The sequence below is a fragment of the Polypterus senegalus genome, chromosome 14 (genome assembly GCF_016835505.1).
Source record: "Polypterus senegalus isolate Bchr_013 chromosome 14, ASM1683550v1, whole genome shotgun sequence".
NCBI lineage: Eukaryota > Metazoa > Chordata > Cladistia > Polypteriformes > Polypteridae > Polypterus > Polypterus senegalus.
The window spans coordinates 129794462-129804439 of NC_053167.1; positions in this window are offsets into that span (position 1 = coordinate 129794462).

Consider the following 9978-nt stretch of genomic DNA (forward strand, 5'->3'; position numbering starts at 1 on the left):
GCTTTGATAAACTCCTGTCTTGCCTCGGCAGTGTGTTGTTGTAGGATGAAGTGCCGTCCAAAACGTTTGGAGACATTTACTGAAACTTGAGCAGATCAGATGTTTCTACACACTTTAGAATTCATTGAGTGACTGCTCTTAGCAGTTCCATCACCAATGAAGAGAAGTGTGCCAGGACCTATGGCAGCCATACATGCCCAAGCTGTAACACCCCCAACACCATGTTGAACAGACAAGATGGTCTGCTTTGAATTTCAGGCAGTTCCTTTTCATCTCCACACTTTGCCCTTTCCATCACTTTGATGAGGTTCATCTTTGTCTCATTTACCCACAAGATCTCCGTCCTAGAATTCTGCAAGCTCTTTGAATTCCCTTTTCACAAACTGTAATCTGGCTATCCTGTTTTGGTGATTTGTATCTTGCAGTGTATCCTCTGCATTTCTGTTCAGGAAGTCTTCTGTAGATAGTCGTCTCTGACACACACACACACTCCTTGGCCCCCTCAAGACTGTATGGTCTGTCAGGCAGGTGTTTAGGGCTTTTTCTTCAGCACAGTGAAGGTTCTTCTGTCCTCAGCAGTGGAAGTCTACCTTGACCTACCAGTCCTTTTGCGATTCCTGTGCTCACCAGTTTGTTCTTTCTTCTTCATGATATCTCATACAGTTGATTTCGGTCATCTTAAGGTTTTACTAAGGTCTCAAATGGTTTAGTTCTTGTTTTTCAGCCTTATAATGTCTTCTTTGACTTTCATTGGGGCAGCTCTTGACCTGATATTGAACAGTGGCCACTACATATTCCAAAGGGTAGCAGCAAGCCAAGGTCTCTTATGAAACCATGAAACCTACCTGAGGAATCACACACACCTGTGACACCAATTGTCCCAAACATCATGGAGCCCTGAAATGGGAGGACCATGTAGAAAAAGTGTTGTATTTGTATATGGTGTGACTGAAATGTATGCAAATCCCCTTAAACGAAAGTCTTTAATGTACATTTTAATCACATCTGAATTGTTTGATTTGTAATATTAAACTGTGGAGAAGAGAAGTAAATCAAGGAATAAAATGTCTTTGTTCCAAAACCTTATGGAGGGCCCTGTATACAGCATGCTAATCAACCTCATAAATATGCCATCACAGCAGACATCCATTGGCTAGTAGAGCAGCCTGCCACTTGATGCATTGAAGCCCCGCCTCCTACATTAGAGAGCATCTGGCTGTTCTCCACAACTGAGACCATAAGATCCTGTGCAGCTTTATAGTGCCTTTGATAGCAGCCTGTTATTATAAAGTATTTCAGCTTTGGGGAGATTAAATTTAGGAGATGCCCGTGACGCCTTCAGAGAGATTTTAGGGTGACTTTTGACTTTTACAGATTGAATTTGTTAGTCCTTTATTACTGGGGCAAACCAGCTCTCCTTCTGAGTTATGGAGTTTGATGGAGAGGGAAAAGGATTTTTTTACAAATTGTACGGGTTGACTACTTAAAACCCTTCAAAAAGGGATTGTTTTTCTTTTGAATTTTTTAATTGCTATGTGTAATATTCAATGATTTTTAATAAACCATTTTATCATTCATCATTTTTTATCACCTATTGAAGTATTTATATTTAAATGCACATTTTAGTACTATTTAAAATTTAATATACAACTTTGGCACCATGTATGCACTTTTTGCATGCTGTGCCTGTTGTGTCTGCTGCCTTTATTGCTCTACTGACTCTCGGTCCTCCGAGATCGTGTAAAACCCAAAGGTGAGGAGCTCGGGACGTAACAGTCATACATCAAGAGTGTTCATCCTCAAAAATCTGAAAGCCGGGTTAGAATCAACAGCTTGCTCGACGTAGGACTTGGCATTGACTTAAGAGAAGTGCCTCATCGAGTGGGCAAAACAGCGGTGCGGTGAAGTGAGCCCAGCGTGACGTCTATGTGTGCCACATGGCGACTTGTAACATCTTCCTTCACAAAGAAGCTGCCTGCTGTTAACCGCAAGCACTTTGTAACTGCGGGCAGAATGGCGTCATTGAGAAGGCTGATGTGCTGGCATACAAAAAGTCGAAAGGCGGCACACGCAGGCAGGCAGGTGGCTCTGGTAGGTGCCGTTCAAAGATGAGCCTCTTTGTTGTTTTATTCCAGGACAGAGAAACTGTCATTCAGATTAGTGAGACTCGATTTGCTTATTTAACCGCTTTTACAAATCACATCCTCACCTCTTTGTGCCAGCGTTAAATGAAGAAATGCAAAGGAGGAGCTTATTGAAATAATAGAGAAAATCAAGTGAGCCGCCTTCACGTGCCATGGCCTTGTGCCACTTGTCATTTGGTGAGATGTTATTGGGATAGGGAGGGGGCAGAGCCATGAGAAGAGAGAGTTTATTGGATAGTTTGGGTTTATTCACACGTTGGTTGGATCTCCAGTTTTATAATAAAAGTTGATTCTGAAGTACAAAGACAATGTTGGTCCGACTTTGGGGTGGTGGGACGGAAGGGAGGCATTGAGTAACCCGTGAACTCATTCAGCCATAAGCAAACTGCTCTGCTTAGACCAGGTCATTTATTAAGCAGTAATAAACCATACTTTCTGTTCTGTAAAAGCCTAGCATGCTCGTCATGGCTCCTTGCTTCACATAATGCCTAGTAAAACAACAAACACGCACAAAGGGCACAATATGGCTGATTTTGTGCTCTTCCCACACCATAATGGTGTCTCTGTCACCCTCTACCAGTGTTGCTCTTTTTCTCCACAGTCCACCAAGAACAAGACACTAAAGGTTATGTCACTTTTTCAATGATTTTTCTAGGGGTTTTCAGTTGTAGCTTTCATTTTCATAATCTTAGCAAGCCGAAGGTAAGTCGGTGGTGTGCTTCACTTTCAAAAATCGAGGTGCCTCAATGGTTTTTCAGAGTGATACGGTAGGGGAACCATTTTTGTTTCTCAAAATACCCATCCACCTGAAAAGTACAGGAAGAACCTTCATTTATTTATTTACAGTCAGATTCATAAATATTTGGACACTGACTCAATTTGCATAATTTTGGCTCTGTGCACCACCGCAGTGGATTTGAAACAAAGCACTCAAGACGTGAATGAAGTGTAGACTTTCAGCTTTAATTCAAGGGGTTTACCAAAAATATCGTACAAGGTGTTTAGAAAAGACAGACATTTTTATACATGGTCCCCCTATTTTCAGGCACTCAAAAGTATTTTCAGATTTTCAGATGCTGCTTATTCGTTGGACTTTCTGCCGTCAGTTTTATCTTCAGTAAGTGAAATGCATGTCTAGTTGGGCTGAGGTCAGTGGACTGACTTGGCCATTGATGAATATTCTACTACAGTACTTTGTGTTGAAAAGCACTTGGCTTGCTGTCACATTATGTTTTCTCTCAATATCCATCTGTACTGTGAAGTGTCATCCTTTAAGTTTTGCAGCCATTTGTACGAATCTGGGCAGACAGTATAGCCCCGCTGTACACTTCAGAATTCATCCTGCTACTTCTGCCAGCAGGGTTATCCTCAATAAACACCAGTGAGTGGCTTCTATTGGCAGCCATGTATGATCAGGCCATATCACTGCCTCCACCATGTTTCACAGATGATGTGGTGTTCATCAGATCATGAGCCATTTCTTCTCTTCTTCATACTCTTCTCTTTCCATCATTCTGGTACATATTGAGCTTAGTTTACTTTGTCCAAAGAAAATTGTTTCCAAACGGGACAATCTTTTTAAAAATGCTTTCTGGCAAAGTTTAATCTGTCCTTCCTATGCTTGAGGTTTACCAGTGTTTTGCGCCTTGTGGTAAATCCTTGGTCTTTACTTTCATGAAATCTTCTCTTGATTGTGGATTTTGACAGTGACAGGTCGACCTCCTAGTTAGTGTGTTCTTAGTTTGGCTAACTGTCGTAAATTGGTTCTTCTTCACCAAAGACAGAATTCTGCAATAATTCAGCACAGTTCTCTCCCATGGTTGTCCAGGCCTTCTGGTATTGCTGAGTTCACTGGTTTGTTCCTTCTTTTTAAGAATCTACCAAATGGTTGTCTTGACCACTCCTGGGGCCTCACGCATGACGCAGAGAGAATGCGTAGAATTCACACTATAACATGGTGTACAGACAAAAGTGGAAATATTCATACGCACAAAAAAACTCTAGATACATAAATCTGTGCGTTTGCCAACTCCCACGTTCTTCCACTCCATAAATCCCAGTCAGCGTGAAAAGTAACGCACGTGCACACTCCTGCTGCCACTCCCCAAACTCCTCCCAGAATTACGCCTCTTTGAATATGTAAATCAATATAAATAGCCCTTAAGCTCAGCGTTTTGTAAAAAGGCAATGGCAAAAGCACGGGGGAAATTACAAGAATTTCAGCGAATACCAAGTGGAGGCAAAGAAACAAACTATTTGTTGTTTTAAACAGTGGTATAAACAACAAAAGGAAGTTGATCGAGTGACAGAGTGTCGGGGAAACTCAAAAGCTGAAGTTCACAAAGTCGCACAGTGCCCAAAATAAAAAAGAAGTTGTCCGATATCAAAGTCGCCATGAAAAGGCGAGTTGTAGCCCACTGTCTGAGTGTCATATGAAAGCTTATTAGGGTACAGAGAAAAAAAAATAGGCACACAGTGGGGAAAAAGCACAAAATGTCAACTTCAATCTCGAAATTTTCACTTTAATCACGTAGTTTATTTTGTCATTAAAGCAGAACATCATAAACTTCATTTTAAAATCATTTAATTTACTAGTTTCTCAAATCCCATCGTAACTAAAGTAGCACGTTAAATGCTTTGATCTTCTATGTGCTCTATGTGTGTGAATCACTACTTGCTTCTTAAACGGGCTTACTGTTCCTCCGACAGGACACAGAAACCATTATATTCATAATATCACAGCTCCCTAAATAATTTAAATACTGAGATGTATACTTGATCTCATTTTCATGATGATAGGAATTAACTCTTTCAGGGCTGATGTTGACTTTTGTCACAATTCATGAGTAGAGGACGGTAATCAGCTATAAACAAAACTCACCCTTACATTTTAGATTGACTCTCTTTGCTAGAAGGAAAGTTACATAGCTTTGTTGATTGAACCTCAATTCCCTACACGTGCAGGAGTAGCGAAGAGTATACAGCCTGGAAAATAGCACCGACATCTGGCGAGAGACCAAAGCGAACGTGCAAAGCAAAATACTCGGTGGACGTTTTACGTAATTTTGTTGAATAGGACTCTGACCTGTCGGACTCTGATCTAGAGATCGGATATCAAAAACAAAAGTGAGGTACCAGCATCATCTCGATCGGTCCCCAGCTGATCGTGGTGCTGAATGCTTTCGTGTAGCTGATGCCCCTACAGCAGCGTTTACCTGGGAGGACCACCGCTTATGATGATAAGAGGTACAAACCATATTGCATCACACTGCAGCCGTCACCACCACCCACCTGCTGTGCGAAGACAGCCAGGCAGCCAGCCCACCGTGTATTCCTGTTGGCCAACAAGGTGCCCCCACGCAGCCACTGTCGCCAGAGATACTGATCTTGCGCCCATAGCAACAGATGTATAATGTTGATGTATGTGTGAGGCCATTGCTTTGTGTGCTTTCCACGGAAAAATATTCAGCCCTCAAAGAGTTAAAGCATGTTGTTAAACATGGGAACACAGTGGCGCAGTGATGGTGACGAGCTGGCGCCCTGTCCAGAGATTGTTCCTGCCTCACGCGAGATGCTTGCTGCACTATGCGCAACCATCGATGAAATACTTTATTGCAGCAGAACTGTCTCTTTCAAACATACTAACCCCCAGTTCCTCTCCTTCCTTTTCTGTCTCCAAATACCCAGTCGCCACGCAATCAGTTCTGCAATAGACGTTAAGCCATCTGTAAGCTGAGAATGCAGAATCTTTTAAACATTTAAGGATCATTGAAATATCTTCGTAGTACAGGTTTAATTATTCTATCCATCTGTCCTTCAAGTGTCGCGCCAGCCTCAGCAAGAATACAGCACAAGGCAGGAACAATCTGTGAATGGGGCGCCAGCTCCTTGCTAGCTCTGCGGCACCGTGTCCTCATATATTTAATTATTAACTATACAGTATAGATTATTTAAATGAAGTTAATTTTATCTGTATAGTATAATAAACATATTTTGCTGCATTTCATCTTAAAAATGATATTGTCATCATATGTAAATACGCTCTTTATAAAGTGGCTCAGGTTGTGCAATATTATAACTGTATCGCAAGTTTACAGTGAGGTGATTGTACTAATAAGTACAAACAGTTCTATAAGGAGCAATTGATGGACTGATTGATTGTGTTTATAGTTCTTGGGATGAAACTGTTTCTGAGGTCCGTACAGGAAAGGCTCTGAAGCATTTGCCATGTGACAGCAGTTCAATAGACCGCATGGCTGAGGCAGCGTGTGTGTGATGCTGTATACCGATATTTCTCTTTCCAATCAGCTGCTGTAGATCTGTGATTCCTCACTCAGATACAGTGATATAAATACTCCGAGTGGTGCAGTGAGAGTAATATGGAAAAAGATGATCCGCTGTGGCAACCCCTAACAGAAGCAGCTGAAAGAAGAATGCGGCGCAGTGAGAGTAACAACGCTAAATCAGCTATGGTATTTGGAATAGTTTGGCCATTCCGTGGACCATTATATTGCTACAGGTTAATTACAATCAGATGCCTTAAACTAATAAACAATATGCGGTTAATTTTAGTGTAGTTATAGTGTCTGTTTGCATTTGTCTGTGCAGCACAGTGCACCACAGCTACTAAAAGTAAAAAGAAGATGATGTGCCACCCTGTCATGATGAACTTTAAAGTTTTAACATGATTCCTGGTGTAGATGTAGGCGACGGTAGCTTGGCTTCACACACTGCACTGACTTTTTAAAGCCACACAGGTGCCAGGACTGGCCACCCATTCATGGCCTACCTGATTACTGCCGCCACCCCACACCAATTCATTTGTCTTTTCCACCAACTTGATTATTGTATGTGGAAAGACCGTGCGTTTGCATTTCCACTTACTGTATATTGGAGGGTTTTGTCAGTTTGTGCTCATTGCATTGTCTTATTTGTACTATGTGCACACTCTGAGCCCTGAGCTTTGTCATCTCGTTGCTCTGTATACTACTACATAGTCCAAATGGCAATAAAGTTTAGTTTGACTTTATGTTCATTGCGACTGCTCTCTTAATCTGACCAACTCCGAATGAGATCTGGGTGATCCATCACCAGCACATTTACGCCTGGTTTGTTAATGTGGTCAAGTCCCACCCGATTAGCTTTTGCTACAAATTCTCGCCTGAGTCCAGACCGCCGGGCTCACTCAACATAATAACCTGACGTAATTTTTTTCGTTTTGATTTCAGTCCAGTAACTGCTGGTAGCTTTCCTAATCTGCTGTAGTGTCGAAGAAAAGGAAAGCTGACCAAAAGGGAAGACATTTTCAACAGAGACACGACGTAGAATGCAAGACTGTGATGATCTGAGAGGTACCCATGTGCCTCGTTTTGTAAAGAAAATATAGCAATATTTGTTTGTTGATATATAATTTGAACCATGTTGGGTATATAACAGGCCCTTAATAAAATAAGTCTGACACTTCTGTAATTTAAAGAGTCAGGTAGATGTAAAGTAATCTGCACTTTCTATGAAGTAACAAGTAAAGTAATCCCTTTATGGTTTGAGGACCACACTTAGTCATTTGTAATGGTCTAGTCCTTTGAGTAACTTCCCTAACTTTGCCAGGTACTCTGTCTTTGATGGAAACCCAAAAGCTTGTCAACTTACTTCTATGAACAGTTTATGCACAGGTTTGTTGTTCTTTCATGAATGAGACCCAATATGTTAGACAGGCAGATGTGAAAAGCTCCATTTTAGACATGCACTGGAGAGTATTTGATCAATCTTGTATAATGCTTTTCATATCTCATTGTCTAATCTTACAAGGGACAGTTTCAACAATATCTAAAAACTTTATTATACAGTAGAGGACATACAAAAAGTACCCTACTAGTTAGATATGGCCAGTTCAGAACAATCTTAAGTGACTCACTAAACAAGAAGATGGTGCAGGCAGTCTTTGTGTTTTCCAGTGTATCTCCATAGCCACTAGGGGGCCTTACTGTTTGGTCTTAATCAGCATTTAGCTCCTGCATAGGCGGCTTGTTTAATTTAAACACTTGGATGTCGCCGAATGTGCTTGTTTCTGGCAGAGTGATTCCACATCGGTAATTGTTAGGCCAAGGATTTCAAGTTGCACTTGTCAGATTCTTTGTCGATTCCTTTATGCTTTAAATAATAGCTTGCCTACCCAAGATGTATTAAAAAGGAAGGGATTAGGCGTGTTAATAGGTTTCAGTACATTTTTAATAATTTAAATGGAGACAGGGCATAATTAAGAGAAACTTCACTTTTGATTCCTCCCTAGATGAAGGCATCAGACCATGTGGAATTGGGCACTGATCTGATGATAAAAGGCTGCCAGTTCAGTCCCAACGCTGGCTTGTTTAAAAACACTGAGGAAGTCCACATCACCCACCAACACTCGCATGATAAAAGTTGAAATATTCCTGTCAGAGGACCTTGAGGCTGTGGCCAATATGAAAGACGCCATATCAGATTACAAGGCTGTAAGTTCAGACTTCACCGCTGAACCATCACTTTACAGACAAAGAGAAAAAGGACTACTTCTGAAACTGGAAAACTGGCAGCTCAAGTGCCTTGAAAGGCACTATATAAAGCTACAAGATCACTCAGTCCTCTCCTGTGACTCTCTGTGTGATTGCTGGCAAATACTCAAATCCTAGAAAATTTAAAACAGTTTGGGGTTCACATTCAGACATCATTAGCCAGAAATGTCAACACCGAGGCAGTTGCTTTACAGCAAAATTTATTTTCATATTTCTGTTCGTGTTGCATTGGTACTATAATTTTTACTTTAGTATCAATGCCAGCTTTTAGTTCTCAGTACCAGCACGAAAACAAATAACGGATAACTCCAAATCCTCCCATATTACTCCAACCACTCCGGTGCACTGTGCTATTGTGCCACACATCACCCTCTTGATAGCTCTGCAGCTCAAAACACATTGTAGTAATAAGGGGTGGGGGTCCCATGCAGCTCAGAACACATCAAAGCATATAGTTTCAGTTTGTGAAGTCAACAAAACAAACTTTTTCCATAATAGCAATTCCAAGTTTTTTTTGGGGGGGTGATCCTGGATTTAGAGAAAATCCCAAAATCCTGCTACCATATTTTTTTTTAACGTGGCTTTTTCACTGCTTTTAGGATGTACTGCACAACCTTAATTTCTATAACTTTCACACTGGCAAATAAAGTGCTCACCATGAAAGATGCTATATAAAGTAGAATTTGGTCCTCAGCACTGGCTGATCGGCGCTCCGGTTTCCTCCCACAATCCAAAGACATGCAGGTTAGGTGGATTGGCGATTCTAAATTGGCCCTAGTGTGTGCTTGGTGTGTGGGTGTGTTTGTGTGTGTCCTGCGGTGGGTTGGCACCCTGCCCTGGATTGGTTCCTGCCTTGTGCCCTGTGTTGGCTGGGATTGGCTCCAGCAGACCCCCGTGACCCTATTCGGATTCAGCGGGTTAGAAAATGGATGGATGGATGGCACTGGCTGATCACCACACCTAGGGTTGACTTAGAAGATCAGAATCAATTAAACTGTGTGCATGGAAGTGCCACTCCAAAGAACTTTATAAGAAAGTTGATATTTTCCTTACATCTCCATAGTTGGAGCTCTTACTACACAGATGGTAATTGAACCGCTGTCCATGTGGTTTACAATAAAAGCGTAAGACACCTTGTAAAAGAGAGATAGATAGATACTTTATTAATCCCAAGGGGAAGTTCACATCATAACAGCAGCATTATACTGATACAAAAAAAAAAACCAATATTAAATTAAAGAGTAATAAAAATGCATGTAAAAACAGACAATAACTTTGTATAA